At 39.7% G+C, this 24,703-nt stretch overlaps 1 long non-coding RNA gene across 3 annotated transcripts; it reads right to left on the bottom strand.

The window, feature by feature from the left end:
- Window positions 1-2,041: 2,041 nt before the first annotated feature.
- Window positions 2,042-24,703, bottom strand: LOC116183537 (uncharacterized). 3 transcript variants are annotated; one of them, XR_014954702.1, is made up of 5 exons: window positions 24,191-24,703; window positions 20,977-21,054; window positions 12,168-20,100; window positions 2,999-3,147; window positions 2,042-2,506 (listed from the first exon to the last, which is right to left on the bottom strand). It is a non-coding gene; the product is annotated as an uncharacterized LOC116183537 (long non-coding RNA). The 3 variants fall into 3 exon arrangements; XR_014954701.1 differs by having other exon boundaries at window positions 12,168-21,054; window positions 24,191-24,702; XR_014954700.1 differs by having other exon boundaries at window positions 20,977-24,688.

Genomic DNA, 24,703 nt, shown 5'->3' with positions numbered 1-24,703 from the left:
CCCGTACAGAATATTTACAGCAGTTGTGACCTGCTCTTAAAGCCTTTTGATGCAAGATATTCTGATAATTGCTTCTGTTGAGGGGTGGGTGTATGAGAAAGGAGCTAAAGCAATTTCCAGGAACATTCTGCCTTAGGGGACCCCTGCCTGGCTTTGAGGGACATGGAGCTGTTCCCTGAAAGGGGTAACTAGAAATAACTGCAATCTTACATGGCATCTGCAGCCAAGTCTCAAACAGAGATGACAAACACCTTGCCTTGAATATTTTCTTGGCTTTTCTATTTAATAGAGGTATCTATTAACTAATTGTCAGCCAGGGTTATACAACCTTCCCAAGTACAGCAGAATCAGGATTTCTGGTGTGCATGGTAGCTGCCTCTTTTCCTACATTTTTTGCAAAATAAAGGCATGCAGCGAGGCAAGCCTCTGAAACACATTTAATTAGATAGGCTGAATCTGCAATGTAGAATTTGGAAACTGTCCAGGTTCAGGATGGATAATTCAGTAATCTGGCTGGGTGATAGTGGACTCTGCTGATTTGTGTGTGAATCAGCTAGTGCTCTTTTGGCTTCCCCCTCCATCCCAGTGATGCATTTGACCAACCCTTCTCCCTTCTACAGTTTGTGGGGTTTTTCATATTGATATGCCTCTACCCTGAAACACAAACACACAGAGGGATAGAGGAGTGGAGGTGAACAGATGAACTTGCACAGTATTATGATCTGCAACTCAAGGTGCCTGTGGTCCTTGCCCAGATAACTCTACCCAAATTGTGGACTGCTCACAGGTTGAAATTAATTCACAATGATCCCAATCATTATTTAGCATTGTCTGAGAAGAGTTGGAAAGGTGCACATCCTCTGCATGGGGCCAGAGACAAAACCCCATGGGGCAGAGGGCAGTAGGGAAGGGGCAAAGCTCTCAGTGACTACAGTGATGGGTCCTGATGCTGGAGGAAAGAGGGAGACTGGGACCTGGGGGAATGTCTTCAGGGGAGGACAGAAAGCTCCAATTCTCAAAGCTGCACAGCAGATTAGAAAGAGGAGTCATTGCCTGGCATTTTCTCTCTCAACAGCAAACTGTTGGCCAGCTGCTGGGAAAGGAAATTCATCAAATTGCTTCCAGCATCACCTGGAGATCTAAAATAATTCTCAGGTAGCTTGAAAATATTTGGACATAACTGACTGTGGTAGTGCTGAAACCCCATGGAAAAACATGATGAGGAAGGGGGACACAAGGCTGAAAATGCAGGAGACCTGCTGTGTTTGCACAGCAGCTGCTGGTCCCTGGGCAGCCTGTCATCACTGCCTGCTGCTCACAGAGCAGGTGCTCCATGTGTGCCTGCAGAATGCAACACAAAAACACATCTGTGCTCCAGAGGATGCTTCAGCTTCCCTGGCCTGTGAGCAGGGATCCAGGTATGTCTGACAAATGAAGAGTTTTTAAATGACAGATGATATGAAGGTTGATTTCAGAGGGCTTTGTGTTCTTGACTGGGTTATTATGTGTGTAATAAGGCGCAGGCAGTGATTGAAACATTTCCTGCAGCTCTCTCCTCCCTCGTGTGAGCTCCCTGGTACTCACTAACACATTTGCTTTCACAGTACAATCTGCCTTTCTGTGGGGAGTGCTTATTTTCATCTGCCTCCCTGATGAAGTTTTGCAAGGCTGTGAAAGCAAAATATCTTTGAGACATCTAAAACTCAATTCTTTTAGGTTGAAAATTTTGGGGTTCCATTTTGGGGAAACAGCTATGGTGTAGTTCCATTGTAGGAGACCTTTCTAAAAGTCTGATTGCTGATATCTCTTTCAATTAATCACACTTTCCAAGACAGTTTATTTTATATGTCAGAGTTAAACAAAAGTGCACATATATCATGCAGATGCAAATAAACTACATGTTCAACTCCAATAGCATCCAAGCCTCATGAAATTACTTCCTGGTAGCTGGATGGATTAGCTGAGAACATTCTGCATAAGTATAGTGCTTCAAATTAGAGGTAAACCCATTGTTTTTGGTGACAGGGAAGCAAGGAAGCATTTGCTTTACCACCTTTAATAAAAGAACAAGAAGCAACAGTGTTTTCTTTTTCCAAAACTCTCCAGTGAGTATTTTTCACAACCAATATATTTTCTTCCTTCAAGGTAAATATATTGCTCTTTTGCTGGTTGAAAAATGAAACCAAAGAATCTATATTAATCTCATCATTTTAAGCTGAAAAAAAGCCACCTGTGCTCTAGAAAGCTAACAAGAATAAATGGCTGATCAGCATCAAGGTTTCCACTCTGATTTGACTCTTGTTGTGTGTCTGTGGTTCAGACAATTCTTGAACTACAGAGGCCTTTATACTGCCTTTATACTGCACAAGAGCACTTCAGCTCTAAGCAGGTGTAGCTGTGGGCACATACCAAGTCCATTTCTTCTAACAAAGATCTCCCCATTTGTCTCCCTAGCACATATCAGCATATTTTCTGCAGAACAGCACTACCAGTCCAGTCTTCACATCTGTGCAAGACAAAGAAAGAAACTGAGGAAGTCTCAAGTCAAATTAAATGGCATAAACTCCAGGTACTGCAGAAATATGGTGAGACTGGAATAATCTGTTAAATTTACATTTAACAAACCAAATTCTGGCTAATTTCAATAAAATCTGATACACAGCTCCAGAAGCCCATGAGAACTGAGAGAGAGATGAACAAGCAGACAGAAGTTCCCTACAAAACCAGGAAAAAAAATCACCCAGGGATTGCTTTGTCTTGTTATGCCTCAGCTTAGAAAACATACACCACTCATATGCAAATTTACAAAAGGGCAGGAAAAGCTTCTTTAGGAGTTAGAAAGTCATAATGACATGCTGCCCTATGTGCATGTCTTATTGCATGCACAAATCTTTTCCAAAACACACCTTCCAGCTGTGTTCCTATTTCTATGTGGGACAGATACTTGGCCAAAGCACTATCTAGCACAAAAGCCTTATTCTCACCCCACTGCACTTACCAAGGCTTAGAGTCCCAAAGTGTGTAGAGGTAAAGGCAGCCCAAGACTTGCTGTGGTGATTTTTCTCCTTTGGAAACAGCCAACTGTACAGACAGAATGGTCTTGCAACGTGCTACAGGTGCTTTTCACCTCTTACACAGAGAGTGTGACTTATAAAACAAAAATATAGGATTTTTACATGTCATAAAAGGCAGATATTAAAACCAAATGAAATATTATTGAACAGATTTGTATATTTCTTAAATCCTTCCCACAGTCTCTTCTGCATTGAGAACAATCTAAAAGTATAAGGCTCAAAATAAATTTCCCTTAAAGTGCAAAGGAAAATCCTTTTATCATATCTGATGTAAACATGAAACTCAGGGCAGCATGTTGCCCTAGACATTCTCAGGCACAAGTATGTCATTTATATTAAGATCCTGTTCAGTGTGTCAAGGTTGCACCTCTAGCAATGGCATATTCACTGGGTTGGAATAGTTTAGCATGACTTTAGAGAAATCACAGAGCTTCTAATGAATATCAGCAAACCCCTATAATGGTAAAGGTTGTGTGGCACAAACAGGGAACTGTGGAATTCAGCCTTCAGAGGATCATTCTTGCCACAGATGTAATCCAGATTTAAAGGACAATCTATAAGACAACTAAGACCTGTCAGTGTGTAATTAAAACAGATACGTACTTCAAGGGAATAAAGTTAATTTTTAAGTTAGTTTTTAAAAATGCAAATTCTAGCCTGATACCATGAAAAAAAAGATAGTAAGGTGTTCAAAAGTTCTCTATTGAGAGGTACAAAGATGCCTTTGTCAGAGGAGGCTCAAACTAATGTCTTATTAGTAGTTGGTTACTATGTGCTTCCACAACAGGATAAAATGATGCTGAAAAGTTTCCAGCACTGTTTCCTAATATATTAGGAGAGGGTTTAGAATGAATTATTTATTTTTAAAAGCACCTAATGAAGAAGCAGAGCTGCTAGTCAAGGTGATGACCAGCCCCAGCTGTGTGACCCCTTTTTGCGAATGTACCAAGATAATTTTAGGATTACAGCCTTTCCTTCCAGGTTTAAGTCCACTGTCCAGGTGGACTGTCAGATTAGCCCCATTCCTGAGCAGATTTGCCTTTCCATTTTATCTCTCAGATTTCACTACCTTCTGCCTTTCTCCATCTGATCAGATGAATTATCAAAGCATATTTTTGCTGATCAGAAAACCCCATCCCAGTGCAGCATGGACAGATTTTCAAAATAACCCAATCCTGGTTTTGATGAACAGAGAAGATGAAGCCAGACAGTCCATGCAGAGCTCACCAAGTACTCCTGGAGATTCACCAACAGGTTTCATTTCTCTGAAAAGCCTCTAAGATTTTAAACTCAGGCTCCATCACTGTCACACCTCTGTCTCCACACCCTCCTCTGCACCTTCGTGCTGCCTCTTTGCCCTGAGCCTCTTGCTGACCTCTGCCACATTGGCTTGTCCCACACCTCTCCTGCTCCTGCCTGATCTCCTGCAGTCAGGGCTGGAGCCAAGGCAGGGCAGGATGGGGGTTCATTCGGTTGCAGCGCTGGCTTGTTTTCTAGTTGTGACCTTGTTTGCCTCTAATTTGGGTACCTTGTTGTCACACTCAACACTCAGACCTGGCAGCATCCATACTGCTTCAGAAATGCCACTTAGTGCTCTAGTTCATTTGAGCTTCATCACGCTCAGCGAAGCTATACATAAATACATTTTAAACATCAGGCACCAGCACACTTCTCAAGTGGTTCAGGAATCCAGCCCACACAGCCATTTAATGCCAACCTGGGAATGGCTAATTGCTGCTTCATGCAAAACCTGGACTGACACATTTTTTGCTGTATCTATCACAAAAGAAACCAAAATGCAGCATAGAATACAATAATCAAATTAAAATTCTAGTGATCACCAGCCTAGTAGTTCACATGAGGAGGGGACAGCTAGAATGCCCAGACAGAAGGACACCTAGAAGGCTGAAAATCCACAGGAAAATCTTAAGTTTAGAGACAAGTCCTGAGGACTGATTACATTTATTTGAAGACTGAAATCCTGTTCTGTCACCCTCACTTGCTCATGAAGGAGGAAACTAACCCTTAAAAGTTGTATATAAAGCCTTCAAGAAAACATTTTAAGTGATGTGACTGTCTTCAGTCTTACTTTCAAAATAAATTCCCTTACACTGGGCTCAAAGTCACAAGGCTCAAGGCAGTGGTAGCAAAGAAATTTAGTAGGCCTTTACCATAAAGACATAACTTAAACAAAGAAAGAGTTAAAATTTTAAAACACCATAAGAAAATTTCTCATTATACTTGCAATAACCTGAATTATTGTACCATACCCATATTTTAATTTTACCTAGTCAGCAAGGTTAAAATATCATGTTATTGCCATACTTCTCCAAGTAGCAACTGTATTACTAAAGACATTATGAAAAAAATATGGATTTTTACTGATTAGTAGAAGCAGTGTAGCAGGACCAAAAACAAAAGAAAAAAAGAAAGAAACGTTTTATTCAGTAATTCAGTATCTTTCAGGCATAGACAGAACCAAATTTCTGTAAAATTGTCTCTTTCATCTGTCAGAAAACGAAGCCTGTAATTACATTTTAGATCTCGGTAGAGACTTGGCATTTATATAATTGTTATCCAGTTCTTCTTTAGATGTATGTTAATGTACCATTTTTTGTATTTTCATAATTTTCATGTATAGATGATTCATTTTCAGCAGCAGTAATCTTGAAAATGTTCATCTCTTTTTTCAACACATTTTTGCAAATCCGGTCATAGCTCTGCACGGATGGGAGTTTGTAACTGAGTATTTTCAGGCTGCTTATTTACAGAAACAGCTCTGCGCCGATGCAAAGTAACCACAGAGAGCTGTGATGAAACGTAAATTTTAAGGCATTTAGAGATTTTAGAGGAGCTAAGATTTTAGATAGAGATAAGCCTTATTAGAGTTAATGAAAATAAATGAGTAGGCCTTGATGAAGTTAAGAGTTAGTAGTTAACTAATAATTGATTGCTTTTCAGCACAATGTTTAGTTAGCTGGGTTTATAATGAAGAATATAGAAACTGACAAATAGCTTTTAGGAACATAAGACAATTCTGGGCCTCCTCTGTTCTGAAACCAATTGAAGACAAGGAATGGGAGTTCTACCAAGAGTTCATTTGCCATATTTGCATTGAAAAGGTAGAAAGGTCAGAACAAGGAAGACTTCATTTACTTCCTCATTTTGACTTCATTTACTTCCTCATTTTGGGACACCTTCCCATGAAAGGGACACCGACCCACTTCAAGGAACAAACTGTGCATGCTTAATAGCTCTTGAAATGATTAGCTTGTGAAGTAAGGAATGGGATGTACCAAAATTATGAACATGTGTTTGGATTTTGGGTATTCAATACTTGTATGGATAAAAGGGCTCTGTAATCACTTGGAAGCTTCGGTGTGCATTTGGGAGCTATCCTGCATGCTGCCTGGCGTGGAATAAACATACACTTTCTAACTTTAAACTGTTAGAGAGCTTTTGTCCATCACAGTTGGATATCGGTACTAGATGAATACCCATATTATTTTAATAAATCAGTGACAGGCTTCATACTCCAGCAGGCATGAAGCTGGACTTGCTCCTCCTTGCTCCTCTCTAGTGAGGAGGTACCGGGAGCAGGCTGCCGTGCAGAAGAGCCCGAGGACCGGCGCGGTCAGCGCGGCCTGACAGGGACGGGGTTATCCCGCCGGACTCCTGCCAGCTCCGGGCAGCATTTCCCCGAAGCGCACAGCCTGCAGCAGCGTCGCCACAATAAAACAGGATAGAGCGTGTTTTCGTGAGCGCGGAAAGGACGCAGCCCAGAGCTGCAAAACCAGCTGTGAAAACTGCCGGTGTTCCGTGGTCTGATTTTCAGCGCTTTAGATACTTTCCTCATAGAACGTTTGAACAGGAATCAGGGGCCAGGAGTAGAAATTTAAGGTCTGATTGGGGTGAAAATATTTTCAAGGGAATATGGTGTTTGGGATTTTGTTTACGCAAAATTGGTACAAACAGAAGAAATTGAAGGGGAAAAAGGAACTAAACTTTTTTATCAGACACATTTTCCCACAGAATGATCAGTGAAGCACAGACACTTGTTTCAGTATGTGCAATATCCACTTTAGGGAAGTGCATGAATATCACTGGGGGAGTTCCAGAATTAAATGTCACGATCTCTCAAACCTGGATTCTGCACAGAGAAACCAAAAGGAAAACCTCAGGCACTGCTGGCACTTCCAAGATTGCATCAATAACTGTGCTGCTTCACTCATCGCATGCTTGCTGCAGGGTGGTATTTTTGTCTACAGTTCATAATGCTGCAGCACAGTGATAACCCACTGGGAAAGTGCATGGGGCTTCACTGAGTAGTTTCCTCTGTGCTTGGGCTGATCTTTCAGCTTGAGCCCTAGCAGGCGCTTTGGCAGGACTCTGGGTAGCTCTGTTTCAGACATATATATTCAAAGGCCATATTCAAAGGTATTGAATATGAAAAAGGCATATTCAATGCCTTTTTGTTGTTGTTGTTGTTTGGTTGGATACGTTGTTTGGTGTTTTTTTTTTGTTTTTTGGTTTTTTTTTTGTTATAGAAGGGTTTCCACATTTAATCCGTAATTCCTGCCCAAATTTTAGAGATTTGTCAACAGATAAAAAACTTGCATGTGGGTTCCTAAATGTTGAATCCAGCTCTGTGTCTATTGCTAGATGACTTGGGCATTACTCATATACTCTTGTACAGCTCAGAAAGCTTGTGCTGACAGTCCTTGCAGGACTAGGGCCATACTTCACTAGTTAAGAACAGCTCTCCATGCTCAGCCATGTTTGGCCTTGGCATGTTGCATTTGACAAGGCCAGCTGTACTCACCAGGGTCTGGGCATCTAATCAAGCAGAAAGAGCAAGCAGCTAGCTCTGGCGGCCTCCCCCATTCCCCAGCAGAACACATTTTTCCAGAGCCACTGATACTCTTGCAGCAAGTATCACAGACTTTACAGTTTTACAGATTTATGACTAGTGCCCTCAGGAGCTACTGCAGTGTTCCTACTTAATTTGATAGCAATAGTTGCAGTAGCACACACTGATAACACTTACAGAGGATCTTTCTGTAAATTACTTATATTTACAGAAAAAAAATTCCATTAATATTTCCTTTTTTTCCAACATTCCATTCTGTTAATATGTGTGCTCATACATTTGTATAAAAATATCCTCAAGATTCTCATGCCTGAACATCACTGAAACATGCACAAATACATATATAAATTTATACATATATAAATTTATATTTATACATATATACATATATTATATTTATGCATTTATGCATATATAAATACAAGAGAAATACAGTATGGGAATTAAAGAAAAGAAATACACTCAATATACTCGATTAGAGAAATGCACTAAAGAAATACCTGTTTTAAATTGCCCATTCATCCCACACACAGTCCAACTACATTGTGCAGTAGGAAGGTCCCCTCTGCTACTTTCAGTTGAAATACACAAAACTCAAAACTCAATTTAGCAATTAGATAAAAAGGTTCAGCTAGTTTCTAATTTCCACATGTTCAAGCACATGACTCAGTTAGCAGAAACATTTTGTGGATTAGCTTTTGCAAGCCCTGCTAGAGGGGCCTCGTGTTCTGAGCCTTGCTGGAACTGCCCACGGATGAGCTAATGCACAGGTGAAACCTGCACAGCCCCGTGCTGCTCACTGGAAACACTCTGCATGTGGGGGTAGGGTGTCTTCTATGAGCTTCAAATGTTTTCAACATCTCAAAAATGTTTGTTTGATAGAGGCAGTAAAGAAAGGTTGTCAAAGCTCTGTCCCTTTGACCCATAGTGTAGTGCTCTGCAGCAGCACGCACTAGCCTGGGGTGGCTTTTATGCCCAGGATTAACAGGGATTGGGAATGATGCCGAAGCAGTGTGCTGAATCAAGGGTCAGAAATCGCTTTGTGGGGCAATTTTTCTGGTAAGATAAAAAACAACTATGATTTCCAAGTACAAATAAACACCCTAATGCCCTATTTTCAGAATTTGTTTATTTAATCTCAATTTTTGTACAGTTAATGGTGAAGCCAAGACTTTGATTGGATGATCTGACAATGTTGAGTTTTAAGGCACAGAGGCTTGGCTGCAAGTGACAAAATTATCAGAGATTTTGAGACAAGTGAATGCAAATAAGTTTGTTAGATTTTGACAGCCAATGAGATAGAAAAGAGGACATTTTCAATCAGAGACATCATATTATGCCCTTTTTTTCCTTATTAGGGAAAGCAATGAAGCATTTCTGTTTATGCTGGACTTGCTTCTGGTAGCTGTGCATACAATTACTTTAAAATATGCATTATTTTTAAAAATCTGTATCTTCTAACTATGTACTGAACTTCAACAACAACAACAACAACAGAAGAATCTCTTGGATCCATTCTCAGTCAGATGGATTTCTACCTCTGGCTTTATTTTTCTCCTTATGCTCATTTTGGCCATATGAAAAATTCAGTATTAGGGAAGGTGAAACATTTCTTTTGCTACCAAGTCCTTCCCTCATAAAAGCATCATGACTTTTTTTTCCTCATCTTTGATCCTCCATGTCTTTGTTCCATTTCCTCTCCACAGTGCCCAAACATCATAAAAACCAAAATTCTCTTTTCCCTGGGTTTCTAATAATTATCTCTTACTTGTTTCTTGAAATTTTTTTCTATTCCCCTTTAAAAAAATTGCCAGTACTCTACAAAATGCATATTGAATAATAAAGAACTATTATTGCAGGCATAGCTGGGAGCACAGTCATAAATTATTATTTAAGTTTGATTGTTAATGAAGATTTACACTTTGCTTCAGATATATACATATATTGAGAATTTCAGTAGTATATATTACAGACAGAAATGTCTCCAAGTTTTCTGTGACAAGAGAAAAAATCCTGTCTTGATTTACACTATAGCAGCCTCAAGAATATGACTGTGGAATAAAAGTGCTTCTTCTTTACCCTTAACTGAAGGACAAACTCACATAGTTCATCACGCCGAGCTAATGTATTTATGGTCCAAAGAGTTCTCCTCACTCCCCGACTTCAGGCTTACAGTGGAATCCAAGGTATGTAATGATGATGTGAACATGATATACTTTGCTGTAACCTGGGCTTCAGGCAGCTGCTAATGCCATTCTAGCTTTCTGTAGTCTTCAGCCAAAGGAAAGCTGTCTGCAGCATGTGCACAGCTCCAGTCCCCAGTACACGTCTTGTGAAGTCAATGGCATGCTGAAGTAGATGCCACAGAAGCAAACAGCCATTTGTTGAAATTCAAGTTTCAGATGTTAACATATATTTGGGATCATTTCCCTGCCTAAGAAAGAAATTAATTTCCTTCCTGCCAAATTATAAGTGCGGCAGTGTCTGAAGTCGCGCACAAAGACCCAGAGACACAGTCTACAAAACTTTATGGGAAAGATGGTCTGGCTCCAAAGAGATAAAAGTCAAAGGTGGCAAAAAGGTCAAAACACAGAAAGGAGAAACCAAGAACTTCAGTGGGAAGGGAAACAAAGAGAAACACTGACCTCTTCACTCTGCTGAGCAGATCAAGAACAGAAAGATTTGAACTCAGGCGGTGGGCTCCTAGTCTAGTATTCTATTGTATGCTGCTGCTTGTGGCATTCTTGGTCAGGAGGGACATGTCTTATTCTTTGAATATTGCTCCAAATAATCTCTTTCTAAGTTGTTTTTGCTATGCAAACCCTTATATACCCCTAGTACACTAAGTTTTCAGATGACATTAATTTGGGAAGAGCTGTTGACTCCCTTGAAGGTAGAGAGGCCCTGCAGAGAGACCTCAAGAAATGAGAGGACTGAGAAATCACCAACCATATGAACGGAATGAGGAAAAGTTTTAGATTCTTCACCTGGGATGGGGCAACTCCACATAGACAGACATCTTGGGGAATGAGATGCTGGAAAGCAGCACCATGGAAAGGGACCTGGGGGTTAGCAGTGAAGAGGCAGTTAGAAAGGACATCCCTGTCCTGGTGTCTTCAGGCACAACATCGCCAGCCAGGCAAGGGAAGGAATTCTCCAGCTCTGCTCTGAACTCCTCATGATTCAGGTGCTGAACACCAAGCACATCTTCAGTGCGGGGGTCTCGACAACTTTTTGGAGTGGAGGGGCATCAACCATGCTTGGAAAGAGGTGAAACTGAGGTATGGGTACAGCTATCACATATATCTGAATTTCTCAATCACAGAGCCAGCTATTGAGGCAGCATTTGCATGTGCACAGTGACAGGCAGGCTTTGTGGACAAGTGAAGATAAGAAGTAGGTGCAAAGTTTGCAGCTGATCAATGTGGGCAGCACAGACATGTTATTTATCTTCCCCGAGCTCCTTGGAAAAGGCTCAAGGCACCTTCAAGGGCATTTTCTCTTACCAGAGAGAAAGTGAGATCCTCTGTGGCTAAACTCCCTAGTGACCCACAAAGGATTAATTGTAGGGTGAAATAAGAAGAGCCAAAGTTGAGGAATTGATTTTTGGCTGAGAGGAGCACTCAAAAACAGTACAGATTTCGTAGTTGCAGGCAAATTTCTTGGATCTAATGCCGCACTGAGTTATGGAAAGGGTGTAGACAGGAAAATATGACAGCAAGACCACAGAGCAAAAACAGAGTAGGAGCTGGCTGCATAAAGAGGAGATGGAAAAGCAGGAAAAAAAAAATGTAAATTTTATTTCTATAAAATCCACATATCCTACAATTTTTTTCAATTATCCTACAATTTCCATGAACGGTATCTCCTCACTTCAGTAATAAATCTAACCCATAGTTTCTAGATCCCATTATTTAATGAGATTTTGTAACATTGTAATTTGATTACTTGCACATCTGATTATTTGCACATTTCTACTGAAGTACTTGTCTGTGTGACATTCTGATCACTACATTCATCACAATACACACTTTGGAGTAAGTGTGACAGTGGGGGTTTTCTTGCCAAAGCTTTTTAAAAAAATGAAATGCAATTCCAAACTAGGACCTAACCAGCCTGTCTACCATCATAAGACTACTTCAGCATCCTTCAAACATGCTTGTAAAGAGCAAAATTAACCATTTGAGCATGCTAATCAAGGAATTGATTCTGCAAATACTTACTATCAGGCTTAATCCCTTTGAAAGCACAGGGACTATTCATGGTCAGAAAAGCTGTGCCTGTGAGTAAACATTTGCCTCTTTCAGCCCTTGAAAGCGATTGCAGGCAGTATTTTTCTTCTGGATGGACAGTGCTCTCTTGTTGGCAGTCCACAAGTATGAAATGACATATCCTATAATTGTGAAAATGATACAGGACTGCCCCTAATAATAGTGTGCAGGCAGCAATTGGCTCGGTGGTGAGAGAGAAGCGCTTAGTCATTCTGTGAGAGGCAGGCAGGAAATGTCGAGATGAACTGTCGTAATTAGACACGTGTTATTAGTATTTATTAAAGCACAACTAGTTACACTGGTTGTGCATATTCTGTAGGCAGAGCTTGTGCAAACCCAAGTAATCTAGCCTTAGCTGTGCAATATACACCTTGTTTACAGTAGAGTTGTGCTGACCTAACTACATTAGTACAGTTAAAGCTGTACATCTTCAGTTTAGGAGCTGTGTAAGAATTACTTATTTTTCTCTAGCAGAAGTAAAACCAGTGTCAGTACAAAACACCTTCATACCAGTATAAGCATACATAATTTTAAACAGTATAATTAAATGGGGTGAAAAAAATTCACATAGCTGAAATAACATGGTTAATTTGTTATACGATATATGAAGAGACAAAACTCTCTATTTCACAAATAAATGTCAATGGATGACTCTCACTCCTCTTGCATGTGAGAAGGAAGAGAAGTGAAAATAACCAATGTTTACTATAAAACCTTTTTGTCTGAGCAACTTGTGACCTAACCAGCATTTGCAAACTCAGTGAAATCCAATGTATTCATTTGGTGGCTGCCTGTAGAAGTAGTTGAATCAGTCTAAACTGATTCTTTGCATAAGAATGAAGAGGGAATCACTATGGCTAGATGGAGTGAAGCTGCTCATTTAAGAAAACAGTAAAATATCACAGAGGAATAAATGTTTCTGGTAGCATAAATTTTACTATAATGTTTCAGTTTCTCATCTTGAAAATGGAAGGGACTTCCCTTTAATTTTTTCTTCCATTTTCATTTTTCCAGTCAGATAAAGTAATGTCTATATATGAATAAGAAAAGGCCTTTTTTGGCTATGGCAAAAGCTGGCTAATACTATCTGAAGATTTCTGTTTCCCAGTGTTCACTGATGAGCACCATGGTGCTGCTGGACAGATGGCAGAACCAGCCAGCCAAAAATGGGCTTCTGCTTGGGCTCCTGGCTCTGGCCTGCTCTAAAACCTTTGGTAAACCACCTTCTTTCTCTCTCTGTGTCTCAGTTTTCTCCTTCACAAAATTAGAGAAATGTTTTTAGTAAGTGCAAGAAATTATCTTTATATGCCATCAAATCTATGCATTAAAATAATACATTCTCTTCTGCAATATAGAAACTTTGTTGTTATGAAAATCGTTCATTACACAATTCCTGGTAAATCTTTCCAATATTTAAAATCGTGATACTGAACACTTGCAACCCAGACCAGACCCCACTGGCTTTACCAATATGAATTTTTGTTGAGCTGTTTGCCAGGATGCACATCATGATATATGCTAATAGCTTTTGTTTTACTAATAGTCTTTTGGATATCATCCCAACATCTTCCAGTCATTCCAAATCATGTTTGCAAGAGATGGGTTTGAAGCAATTCTCCAAATTCGATGACTTCTCAGTTCAATTAAGTTCAGAGGCAGGCTCTGATATACTCCCTTCTCTTACCAAGCTCTAATTCTGCCCAGATTTGTATGAAATTTGATTTTTAAACATGCATATATGAATGACAAGAGCAGTCTAGGAGCTAAACAGGTTTTCTTCCTGTCCTTTAGTTGTAAACTGTCTATATTTCTGGCTCTAACTCAGAAAACCACTTTAACCTGTGATTAAATCCCAGTGAAATCAAGACTTTAGCACACAGTTAAGGCTCAGCCTACACTTCAGTGCTTAAAGGGGCAGATTAATAACATGCATTCCTGAAAGAATATTTATCATGGTAAGCCATTATTCCCTGATAGAAAGAAATCTATGAGATCATGAGACACTTGCAAATACATTAAGTAATACTGATACCACTTGAATATTCAATTTTTGTGAGGTCTGACGTAGTAAGTTTGGTAGCTCCACCCTTTCTGTACCCTGCAGGTGACTCCTGGCGTTATCTCAGCCCTCCACAACCCCCACTCCCTTATCATTCACCTTCAAGAATTCAGTTTATCTCTTGAAACATGCATGGAAATGATGTACACTTATACTGAGAAATGCAGGGATGTACCATTCACTGCTCCTTCCTGAAAAACCCATATAATTTATAGACATTAATATATAGTAGCATATGCATGTATATTTATAGATTTCTGCTTTCATTTTTATGCACCTCTGCAACAAACTTTGAAACTTCTTTCTAGGGAAATAAGGACTTTGTGTATATTAACCAAGTAAACATAGATTCATATCTGTGTAGCACCTTATCTGACATATTTCTGAACTGCAAATTGGCTGCATCTAATGTTATTCTGTGTTTTTTACAAGTCCTTAACTAAGTTGTCAGCATGATGAAGGTGGGAGACTATTCTATATATGCTATATCCTGTCAAAATATGGCAGAGCTCATATGGTCCTTCCACAGAGACCTTCCAGGTCTAGGGATTTACAGGGTGTATTCTGATCTGATAGAACCAAATGTACACCACATTGTTTAATGCAACCTAAATATTTTAACTAATGCTTAATCTTCAGAAGCAGGTTTTCCAATGTCATATAAATGGAAATACTCTGTGGTGGCTTCTTGTGAAGTGCTTCATATTGTAAGTGTATAAAGGTCTATTTTGATTATCTTATGACATGGAAAAGGACTGAAAGAAACAACCCTAGTGCAAGATGAAAGGAGCATTCACAGTTGTATGTGATAAAACCTTCCCAAAGAGATAAATTATTTTAAGAGATAAGAGATAACTACGTTTTTTCATTTGCATTACATTAACTTCTTACCAAGACATTCAGCCACTGCAAAGAGCAACTGTCTGCAATTATCATACACTACCATGGGTGTTGTTCCAGCCAAGAAAGACAATTCCTGTCATATCACCATTACCACCTTGTACAATCTTGGGCTAGAGATGAAAGGAAATTACTAACTCAAGAGGTGTATGAATCTCAGAAGAAGTTGCTGTTCCCACAGGAAGGAGTGATTTGCCATTGCTTTGCAAGGAAATAACTGGCATAATTGTCCAGCAGCTCAAGGGTTAAAAAAATGAAGAATGCAGCATGAGCCTTCATAAATCTTTTCCCCTTCTAAGAATGGGTTGCTGCTGCAGTGATATTATCACAAGACCCTGTCTGTGGAGAGTTCTGCCACCGTTCCAGTGAGTGCAGAAAAGTTTTGGTACAGCCTTTCTATTCAGCCCTGGGTAGTCTGAGAGCCTGGTAGGATGAGAGGAAAGACAGAGCTTTTACCAGCAGAGCAGCACCACACTGTCCACTGTGCCAATGATGACATACTCCTGACAGGTGGTAAATCATGTCAACCTCTACAGCTGCCATGATGTTTCCATTGTGACTATATCTATACATCTATTTATGGTGATGTTTTATCTTGTGGATTTTAAATATAATGTATTAAAACACGGCGCAGAGTAATCCAAAAGCAATTAAGCAGGTAACTGTAAAGGCCAAAATTAGGATACAGAGAACAATGTATTTCAAGTTAAGTGGGAACAAGATTACTTGCTAGCTGAAAATAACGGGCACCTTCAGTCCCTTATGTGTATGCAAATGTAGGTGTGCCAAAGGAATATAATCTCAGCTGACATTACAAAATCTACCACCGTGAAAAAAAGAGCAGTGCACTGGATAATCTAATCATTATGGAATTAAAAGGAAAATCTCTCTGAATCCACATCACAAGAAAAGAAGAATGTTGATTTAACATACAATTGCATAAACTCAAAACCTGCCTGCCCCCAGTGAGACATAACTCAGGTGAACACCTGAAATGGGGTGGTAAGTAAATAAAATGTTCTCTGCATCTACAGTTAAAAAAAAAATTACCAAGTCATAGGAGCTTGTTATCATCTGCACATCTGTATCATTACTGTACATAATTCTGTACAAAGAAGAATAGTTAATGCAAACAATCACAAATTTGAGACCAATCACAGAAAAAATATAAGCATTTATCATAGACTTTGGATGAGACCAGCAGCAGCAGTGAAACCAGGCAGTTATTAAATTTCAGCTGAGCTATTGCCAGGATTTTCTTTCTAAAACAAATGAGGAGGTACTTTTAATGTACATTGGAAGTACTTTCTACCACTAGCTCACAGAACAGTTTTCAAAACTCCCTTGTCACAAATAATGACAAGCAGCGACTGTCTAGAAAAGTCAGCTAATGAGTTTGCTGAAAAGAAATTGCAGCTGAATACCTGACTTTCACTGCATGATACATTACCAGGCAGTTGGTGGTGAATCTATGAAACAAGGAACATGGACTATAGTATCTGGATATATATGGATAATTTCATTCACAAAAGGAAAACTGCACAAACATACAGAAAATGTATCAAATATCTTAAGGAGTTGAATCCAACCTACACAAATTTACTCCCTCATTTAAAATTGAGTGATTATAAGCAGGGAAACTGCCTTCTTTACTTTCCCAAATGTGCATGTCTTGAAGATGAGAGGGCAAAAAACATGTTTCAGTTGTAAAAGCCTATTTCTGCTCATTGGTTTTTTTGTCAGTTTTGTAATAGTTCCAGTCTGCACAGTGTCTAAAATCCAAGAGAGTTATTCAGGTCACCTAATATCCATGGAAGAGCTGAAATTTACTAGATTCTCCATACTGGACTTCAAAATTTTCTATATAGACCCCATCCCCCAGATACTTAAAAGTATCCCAAACTGAACTCTTTAAGTTGTAACTGAGAAAGAAATGCGTACATTCATCCCCAGAGAGGCCATTCCCACACCTAACATCCATGAGTAGCTCTGAATTTAGCCCAAATTCCATTTAGTACTCCCAGCTGACATTAGCACTCTTATCCTGCATGTGGAGTGAGCTCTTCCAGAAGACTGCTTTAACCAGTAGTGTAGAGAATATCCTGGGATGAGGTTCACATCTCCCTCCTTTCAACTCTCAGTAACTCGCTCATGAGATAGAGACACTACTCACAGTTTGCACTGCAGAACTGGGTAAACTCCATACAAATGGAAACAGAGTTTGAATCCCATGACTTTTAGACTTGTCATTTCAAAGGAGGATCTTCAGCAACAAGATAAAGGGAGTTTAGGTCTGGTTTTATATTCTTTGTTCTGTCTTTCCTTTCTGAACAATAACCTAGCTGAAACAAGAGGGATGGAGAGTAATCTGTATCCTTGGGCATTCTACCATTTGCTTATTCCTTGGGAAAATCAGAATTGGTGGGTTCAGCTCGCTCAAAACTGAAAAGGTCTTAGACCTACAAAACACATTTCTGTCTTCCAGGACAAATGCCCAAATGAACAGATACCTTTGCACAGGACTACATAGGACTTAACTGTTAGCACAGCTGGCCAACAACAGCAGCCTAGCATCACCAGGAGGTAGCACAAGCCAAGAAGCATCCCTGATAGGAAACCTGGATGGAGCCACACTGGCTTCAAGGAGTGGGAAGAACAGTCATATGGATGTGAAGTGGGAGCCTCTCATGGCTCCTACTTACTTGTAAAACTGTCTTGGTGTCAAAAGTTTGTTCTGGCAAAGCCAGACCTGCTGACTCTTCAGATGATTTTCAAAAATGTTTTGCACTGATGAGCTCTAAGCAGCACTCCATTTCAGCATGTGGGAGTGCTGGATCAGCTGGCAGACGTAGGCAGTCAGAGCAGAGAAGCTGGTGCCTCACACAGGTGCCCTGAATTCCTTTTTACAGGACCTTATAGTTTTCATTGACTATGGAAGAAATGTTGTCAAAATATTCTTTGCCACAGAAATACTTAAATTCCAAATACAGAAATCACTTTTGTGCACAATAGTGAAGCATGGAAGCATGGAATTTTCATCTGATTTCTTAAGGATATGATTTCCTACCTGGAAAAGTTCAAAGTGAAATACTGCTCATTGCACATGCATCTGTGAAAGTATGCTCCCAGGAAAAAAAAAATCTATAAAATCAAAACACTGCAATAAGCCAAAAGTGATGCCTTTGGCTATCAATTCTTATTCAATGCCGTGAATATCGACATCTACATTTAGGAGGAAAATAGTTATTCTAAGAAATAAACTATTCTCTTATTTAATATTACTGCATTCATTTTCCCCCTTTAACAGATAATGTTCAAACAATCCATCTTGTAGGATTATACTCCCATTTGTGATCTGTACTTGTGGCTCAATGCTGCCATATAATATTCTTCTCTGCTATACCACCCTGCACAGCCTGATTAGCTTGGTCTTTAGTGCCTCCTCCCTATGTAATGTGAACACAGTATGGCCTGCTGTCAGCCTCAGAGGAAAAAAAAATGCTTTCTTAGGGGAAATGACCCCTATACACCTGGAAAAGCTGGCTGGGTTTAGGCATTTGAATGTTCATTTGTTTCATGACCTCTTCAACTGCCAAAATGTGTGGGGGTGTTTTAACACCAAGAAAGCAATTTTTGTTCAGCCATTTAAAGTTATGCCTTCTTTTTTGTTTCTTCACAGTTGATATTGAAATAGTATCAAACTCAAAGGGCAACCCTATTTTAACAACAAAAAAAATCCTAATGAAACCAAAAAACAAGCAGTTTTCATCTCAACAGCAATAACTCTATTGAGAGAAAACACCTTTTTAGCATAAACACATAACCCAGCCTTGGAAAGTGAAGTAGTTTTCTTCCCATTAACAGGTTCCAATGAGTAACTCTTCAAATGAGCATTTAATTTAATTCAGTTAGAATTACAAGCCAAAATATCATGAAATATACTTTTCAGAGCATATCAGTCTAGTTGGAAAATATTGAAATATTAGCTACTTCTTGACAGAAAAATACCCTCTCCTTCTCTCGTGCTGCTCAAATGGTTTCTATTTCAGGCTGACAGCCTTGTAGTCAATCACACCAGATAGAAATCTCTTCCTAGAGCAGCTTTGGAAATGCAGATACTAGAGCTCTGCATGTACTGCCAATTTTTTTTCCCCCCTTAATATCAAAATAGTAGTATATTTGTTTGGGATTCAATACCTGTTTTTAAATGCTGCTTTTTTCAAACTTTTACTTTTTCCCCTCATTGTAATGGCTGCTGGTATTAATCAGCCACTTTTAACAGTTCTTTGATATCTACAGAATGAGTTATTTCTAATGGCAGCACTTCCCAGCTTATCAGTTCTATCAGAAAGCAGCAATGGCCATTTTGCCTTTTGCTCCCACACAGATAAAAAAGTTCACACAAATAAAAATCTCAACATTTTATTATTAAGAACAACAACAATAATCTTCTTACAGTCTGCAAGTCATGTCTACAGATTCCTTCACTTTCAAGTCTCAACTTTCAAACCAAGTTTGAGGGGTTTTTTTGTTTGTTTTAAGCATTTGAAAACATGCAACCTTTTTGCTTTGCAGTTTTTCAGTTTTTTACTACGGGATCAGATAAGAAAATTTTTTGATCAGTCAAAACATAATGTCAAAGTGCCAGGACAACAAGCCATTAATACACAAAGGAATATTTTCTATTACCAGGGTCTTCAACAGTAGATCATCTTAAGAAAATGCTAAGGAAAAGATTAATTGCACCTTCAGTGCAATTGCTTTAATAACTCAATAAAATTTCAAGTGTTTCTTTCACCTGTCATTGTTTATAGATCATTAATAAAGATGGTAGTATATTCATTCCAAAATCTGTGGCCAGATTGCCAGCTATGAGAATGCATTCAACTCTTCAGCATTTTCACTGACTGAGAATATGGTCAATATCTAGGAAAAAAAACAGTGGAATTAATGCAAACAATACCATATCTCTGATGAGCAGGACAAGGATTGGATGCTGATGCTGCAGGGTACTCAAGGATGTTTAATTGTATTCATGAACTATTTGTAAGACAGTGAGCTGCCTAAACCTCACACATTTCCAACATGGTAATTCTAAAATGGCTGTAGTATATAGGAAAAAACAGATGTCATAATGTGTTTCATCTAGTTTAAAACTTAACATGTAATTAACTTAATAGCTTGACAATAGCTGATGTAGAAACAAATATAATGCAATTAAATTCATATCTTATTATGATATAAATTTCTTCTACATATGCATTACAAAAAAGATCAGAATTTGAGAGACTGGTATATTTAATGGTGACTAATGGTCCTTAAAATGCAATTGCATGTAATACTTGCTTTGTATTTCATCACTTGTGAAAATTATTTTATTTCTGTAACACTGTATTTCCTGTAGTCCTTTTAGTACACCACAAGTGAAAGCTATTCCTTGGTGTATGGTTTCAAATGCTGTATCCAGGTATTTGGACCTTAACATTCATTATGTAGTGTAACATTTTCATTTTTTAAATATTTTTAAACTGCTTGGCAGTTTGTCCAAATGGCTACAGACAATTATCATAGTTCTTTATAATTTTCTCTAAGTACTTTTTACTATAGACCTCAGGTAGTCTGTTTTAGGCACACAGCACCATGTTGAGACAGAGTCCTGTTCATGTATTCCTTTGGGCTGTCCAAGGGTTTCTCAAGGTATTATTAGGGTTTCTCAATTGTCAAAGTGCTGCAGGATGAAAAAGGGTAAGAGTAACAATGAAGCCAAATATTTTTTTAAAAAGTAGAGTCATAAAGACATACCAGCACTGAGCCCAGACACTTGTTACAGAAAGCACTGCCTGACCTGCAGTTTCTGTGACAGTTTCCTACATGCAGTTTCTGTTCAAAGAAAACAAAAATACATTTTGAGGTTATAGTGATCAAGTTGGATTGAATAGAAAATAAATTTACTTTGAATTATGTAATTGATTTTTCAAATGACTCAGATCTTCCAAGCTCACCACGCTAATGTGCTCCTATTAAAGATATTGAAACCTCTTTGAGAGGACTCTGAAAGGAAAAGAGTTGAACTGTGGCCCAATGAAAGCCCCACTAAAATTCAATGTCACATTCCATCCACTGCAGTAGATGAGGTCCTTGATGGCGACAACAGAGTGGTCCTCTGATTCTGTGGGTATGTAGAGCTTGGTTTTTCACTGCACAGGGATATTATTAGGAAATAGGGATCAGTAAAAAGGAATCTGAAACCTGATCTAGTGCTGAGGAATGCCTTTTGAATGTGTCATTTGAACCGAGTTATTACTTCTGGGAGGTGTGAATGTCTTTGCTTAAAACCTGAAATGGATCCTGAAAAGAAGTAAAAAAGTTAGGCAAGTCTTCACAGAATTAAGAATAGTTTCAAAGAGATAAATATAAGTTTGAATCTGTGCATCAAGATTTCAAGTAAAACTCATCATGAGTCTGTTGGATATTCCCTGTTTCAGCTTACATTAAGGTCCATTTTCTAGATTTTAAAAACACATAACTTTATGTATATATTTAGATCCTGCACATTTAAATGATCTTTTAAGTTCTTGGACTATGTATATTCCCCCACAAATGGTACTGTAGCTGTTTCTAAAATGTTGAATTGGCAGATTTGGCAGATTGCTTTTATCAAGCATTTCATATGAACTGTGAACAAGAGGATTGTCTACTGATTGGTTATCATGACTTTCAAAGCTAACTGATACATAATCCCTGCTCAGGGAAAATCAGGGGATTTTTATTGCATCTACAAGGAAATTTTAGGGAATATTATAAACTGATTTTAAGGAAGAAAGAGAAGGCTGACAATAAAATGCTTACAAGCTGTGGCTATCTAATATGGAACTGCTGTGAAATTTCTCCTTCAGTAGGTTACTTAAGGGAAAAAAATTATATATTATGAAATGGATACATTTTTAAACATTTATTGGAGACCCTCTCAGCAGGGATCACAATGAAAAAGGGAAACAGTGCTACTTGCTGAGGCTGACAGCTAAGGCACAAGTCCATCAGTCACTCAGTTCCGGTTTAGCATTCTTTTCAACACACATCATTTAGCCTTCATTTTCCAAACAAGCGCTGTCACCTACAATGCACACCCACATAGTTGTTCTCAGGGTGAAGGCTGTCACACAGAGGCAAACAGGGTTCCCATAGAAAACTTCCATCTTTGATAGCAACTCAGAAAGCAAAACCCACTGATTGCAGCTCACATGCTCTATCCCCACAGCTTTTTGGAGGAAAAGTTCATTAGCTGCTTTGCATGCCAAGGGACCAGCTGTCCTTCAGCACATGGAGCTACTCTGATTGACCAGGAGGACAAGTGGGAAATAAGCTCACAGCAGTGCCAGCACGGCATATGGTCATGTACCAGCTGTTTCTGAAATGCTTGCCAAATGGAAATAAGAATGGGGTTGGTTGTTAGGAAAATACAAACCCAACAAAACCCAACAAACAAACAAAAAAGTTCTACTGTTGGGATTCCTGTGATCTGACCACAAAACTAGAACTGTCAATTTGACAGTAACTATGTGAATATTCAGAATAATCTGTCATTGGCCTCCATGCTCTGACTTGCTCCATTAGAACACCAACGTTCTGAGCATCTCTTCCTTCTACAAATCTTCAGAGAAAAAATTTTTAGAAAGGGTGAAATACAGTAAGTGGATTTGTATTGATGATATACATTACTAATCCATCAAGGATATGTGTAGAGGACTGTATAGAGATTGATTTAAATTGGTGCCAATTGTTACTACAGACAGATCCCAGGTGCCTCATTTTTAGTGTATCTTATTCTACCTTGAAAAGGGGAATTCAAACACCGAGCTCCTGAACAACAGCAGATTTGATTGTGATTGGCACGAGTTGTGTTACAGCGGTGGTGAAATGCTTCTGATAAACCCGGGGAATGACTCAGCAGAAAACAGTCAGCAGGATTTTTTCCCAAAGCTTTTCAGTTTCAGCTTTTCATAACAAGAAAATAACTTGAACAGTAATTAAACAGTTCAGAGAACAATTCTGTCCTTTTATATCACAGTTTAAAGCACTACTTTCTCTTTAGATTTCTCCAAAAATGCTCCTGCAAGGTTTCGAGAAAGTAACAGATTAACTGCACGTTCATATGACATCAATTATTGCCTCAACGACATTTAAGAGAATGCTGGTAGTTAATGTAGCTACACAATCTTGCATACTTAACTTTTGGCTAGCCTAAGTCAGATTTATGACTAAATTAGGCGCTAAGGATGTTCAAAATTGGCAAACCCTAGCTAAAACAAAAATAAGAATAATGTTGCTCTGTATCAGGAAATGAGTATACAGGCTGGGAGGCAGTGTTTGCATTCATGCTTGTTATGAGATGTATTTTTTATATACAGACTTAACTTGTTGAAAGGCCTAAATGTGGGACCACATCCGGTACTGTGGGATCATGTTTTCAAAGGTAATCTTGGTTCCAGTGACTGAAGATGTGCACAAAAGAAACTGTGTGAGCCAACATGGATGACATACTGCATTTTGGAACTCTAGGAGCCACAGGTTGAGCAGTGAACAAAAGGAAGAAAACCTTATGATTACACAGAGCGAAGACTTACTTTGACATCTTACATAATATTGACTTTCCTCAGGCCCGTATGTGTTCATGCATTTGAGAAATGTGGGGTGGTAGTGTACACCTGAGAAGAGCGTCATTATTTTCCCAATTAAGAAGCTTAATGAGTACTTTGGTGTGTCTTGCCATATTTTCAGCCTTACAGTCGCCCATTTTCACCCATTTACTATGCTAAAAATGTTGCCCTTTCATTACTCCACGGTTGTGTAAACAGTCGTGATTAAACTGGCATTTAATCAATTGGAACAAAATCCCCGTGGCTCCCGAGGAGCTCACCTACTAAACCCGACTTTCAATGGCAACAATCTTCCAACAGACGACTTCCCTTCCAGACGGGCTTTCATTGCGCAGTAAAATAAACTCTTATTTGCTAACCTTGCTCTCGGAGTCGTTCAGGATTTCAAAAGGACCTCACATGACAAACACCGCTACGCTCCATCATTATCCCCCGCTCCCTCCCTCGCGTTCCTGCGCCGGCCCTGCCGGGGTGTTCCCCGCCGGCGGCACAGCGCTCCCGAGGGGCGCGGGTGCTCCGGCCGCGGCTGCCCGCCGCCCGCCCGGTGCCGTCCCAGCGCCTCGCCCGCCGCCTCCCTCCTCCGGCGGCCGGCACGGCGCTGCGCCGGCGGGCGGGAGGCTGTACAACCAGGGCAAAGGACGCTTCCCCTCCTCCCCCCGCCCTTCCTGCGCCGCGGCCCCGACATGAAGGCGGCTCGCCGGCGCCCGGGCGCTAAGGCCGACGGCAGAGATAGGGACAGGGATGGGGGGCCGGGACGAACAGACCGCCCCGGTTCTCCCCGCCTCCCGCCCACCGGTGCGGTGGTCGCCAGCCCCCCGCACCCTCCCGGCGCAGCCCCGCGGCTCTGGGATCAGGGCCGCCCTCTGGGCGGA

The sequence above is a fragment of the Lonchura striata genome, chromosome 4 (assembly GCF_050655825.1).
Source record: "Lonchura striata isolate lonStrDom1 chromosome 4, ASM5065582v1, whole genome shotgun sequence".
Taxonomy (NCBI): Eukaryota; Metazoa; Chordata; class Aves; order Passeriformes; family Estrildidae; genus Lonchura; species Lonchura striata.
Note: the sequence above shows the minus strand (reverse complement) of the source record. Positions and strands in the feature narration are given on the sequence as shown.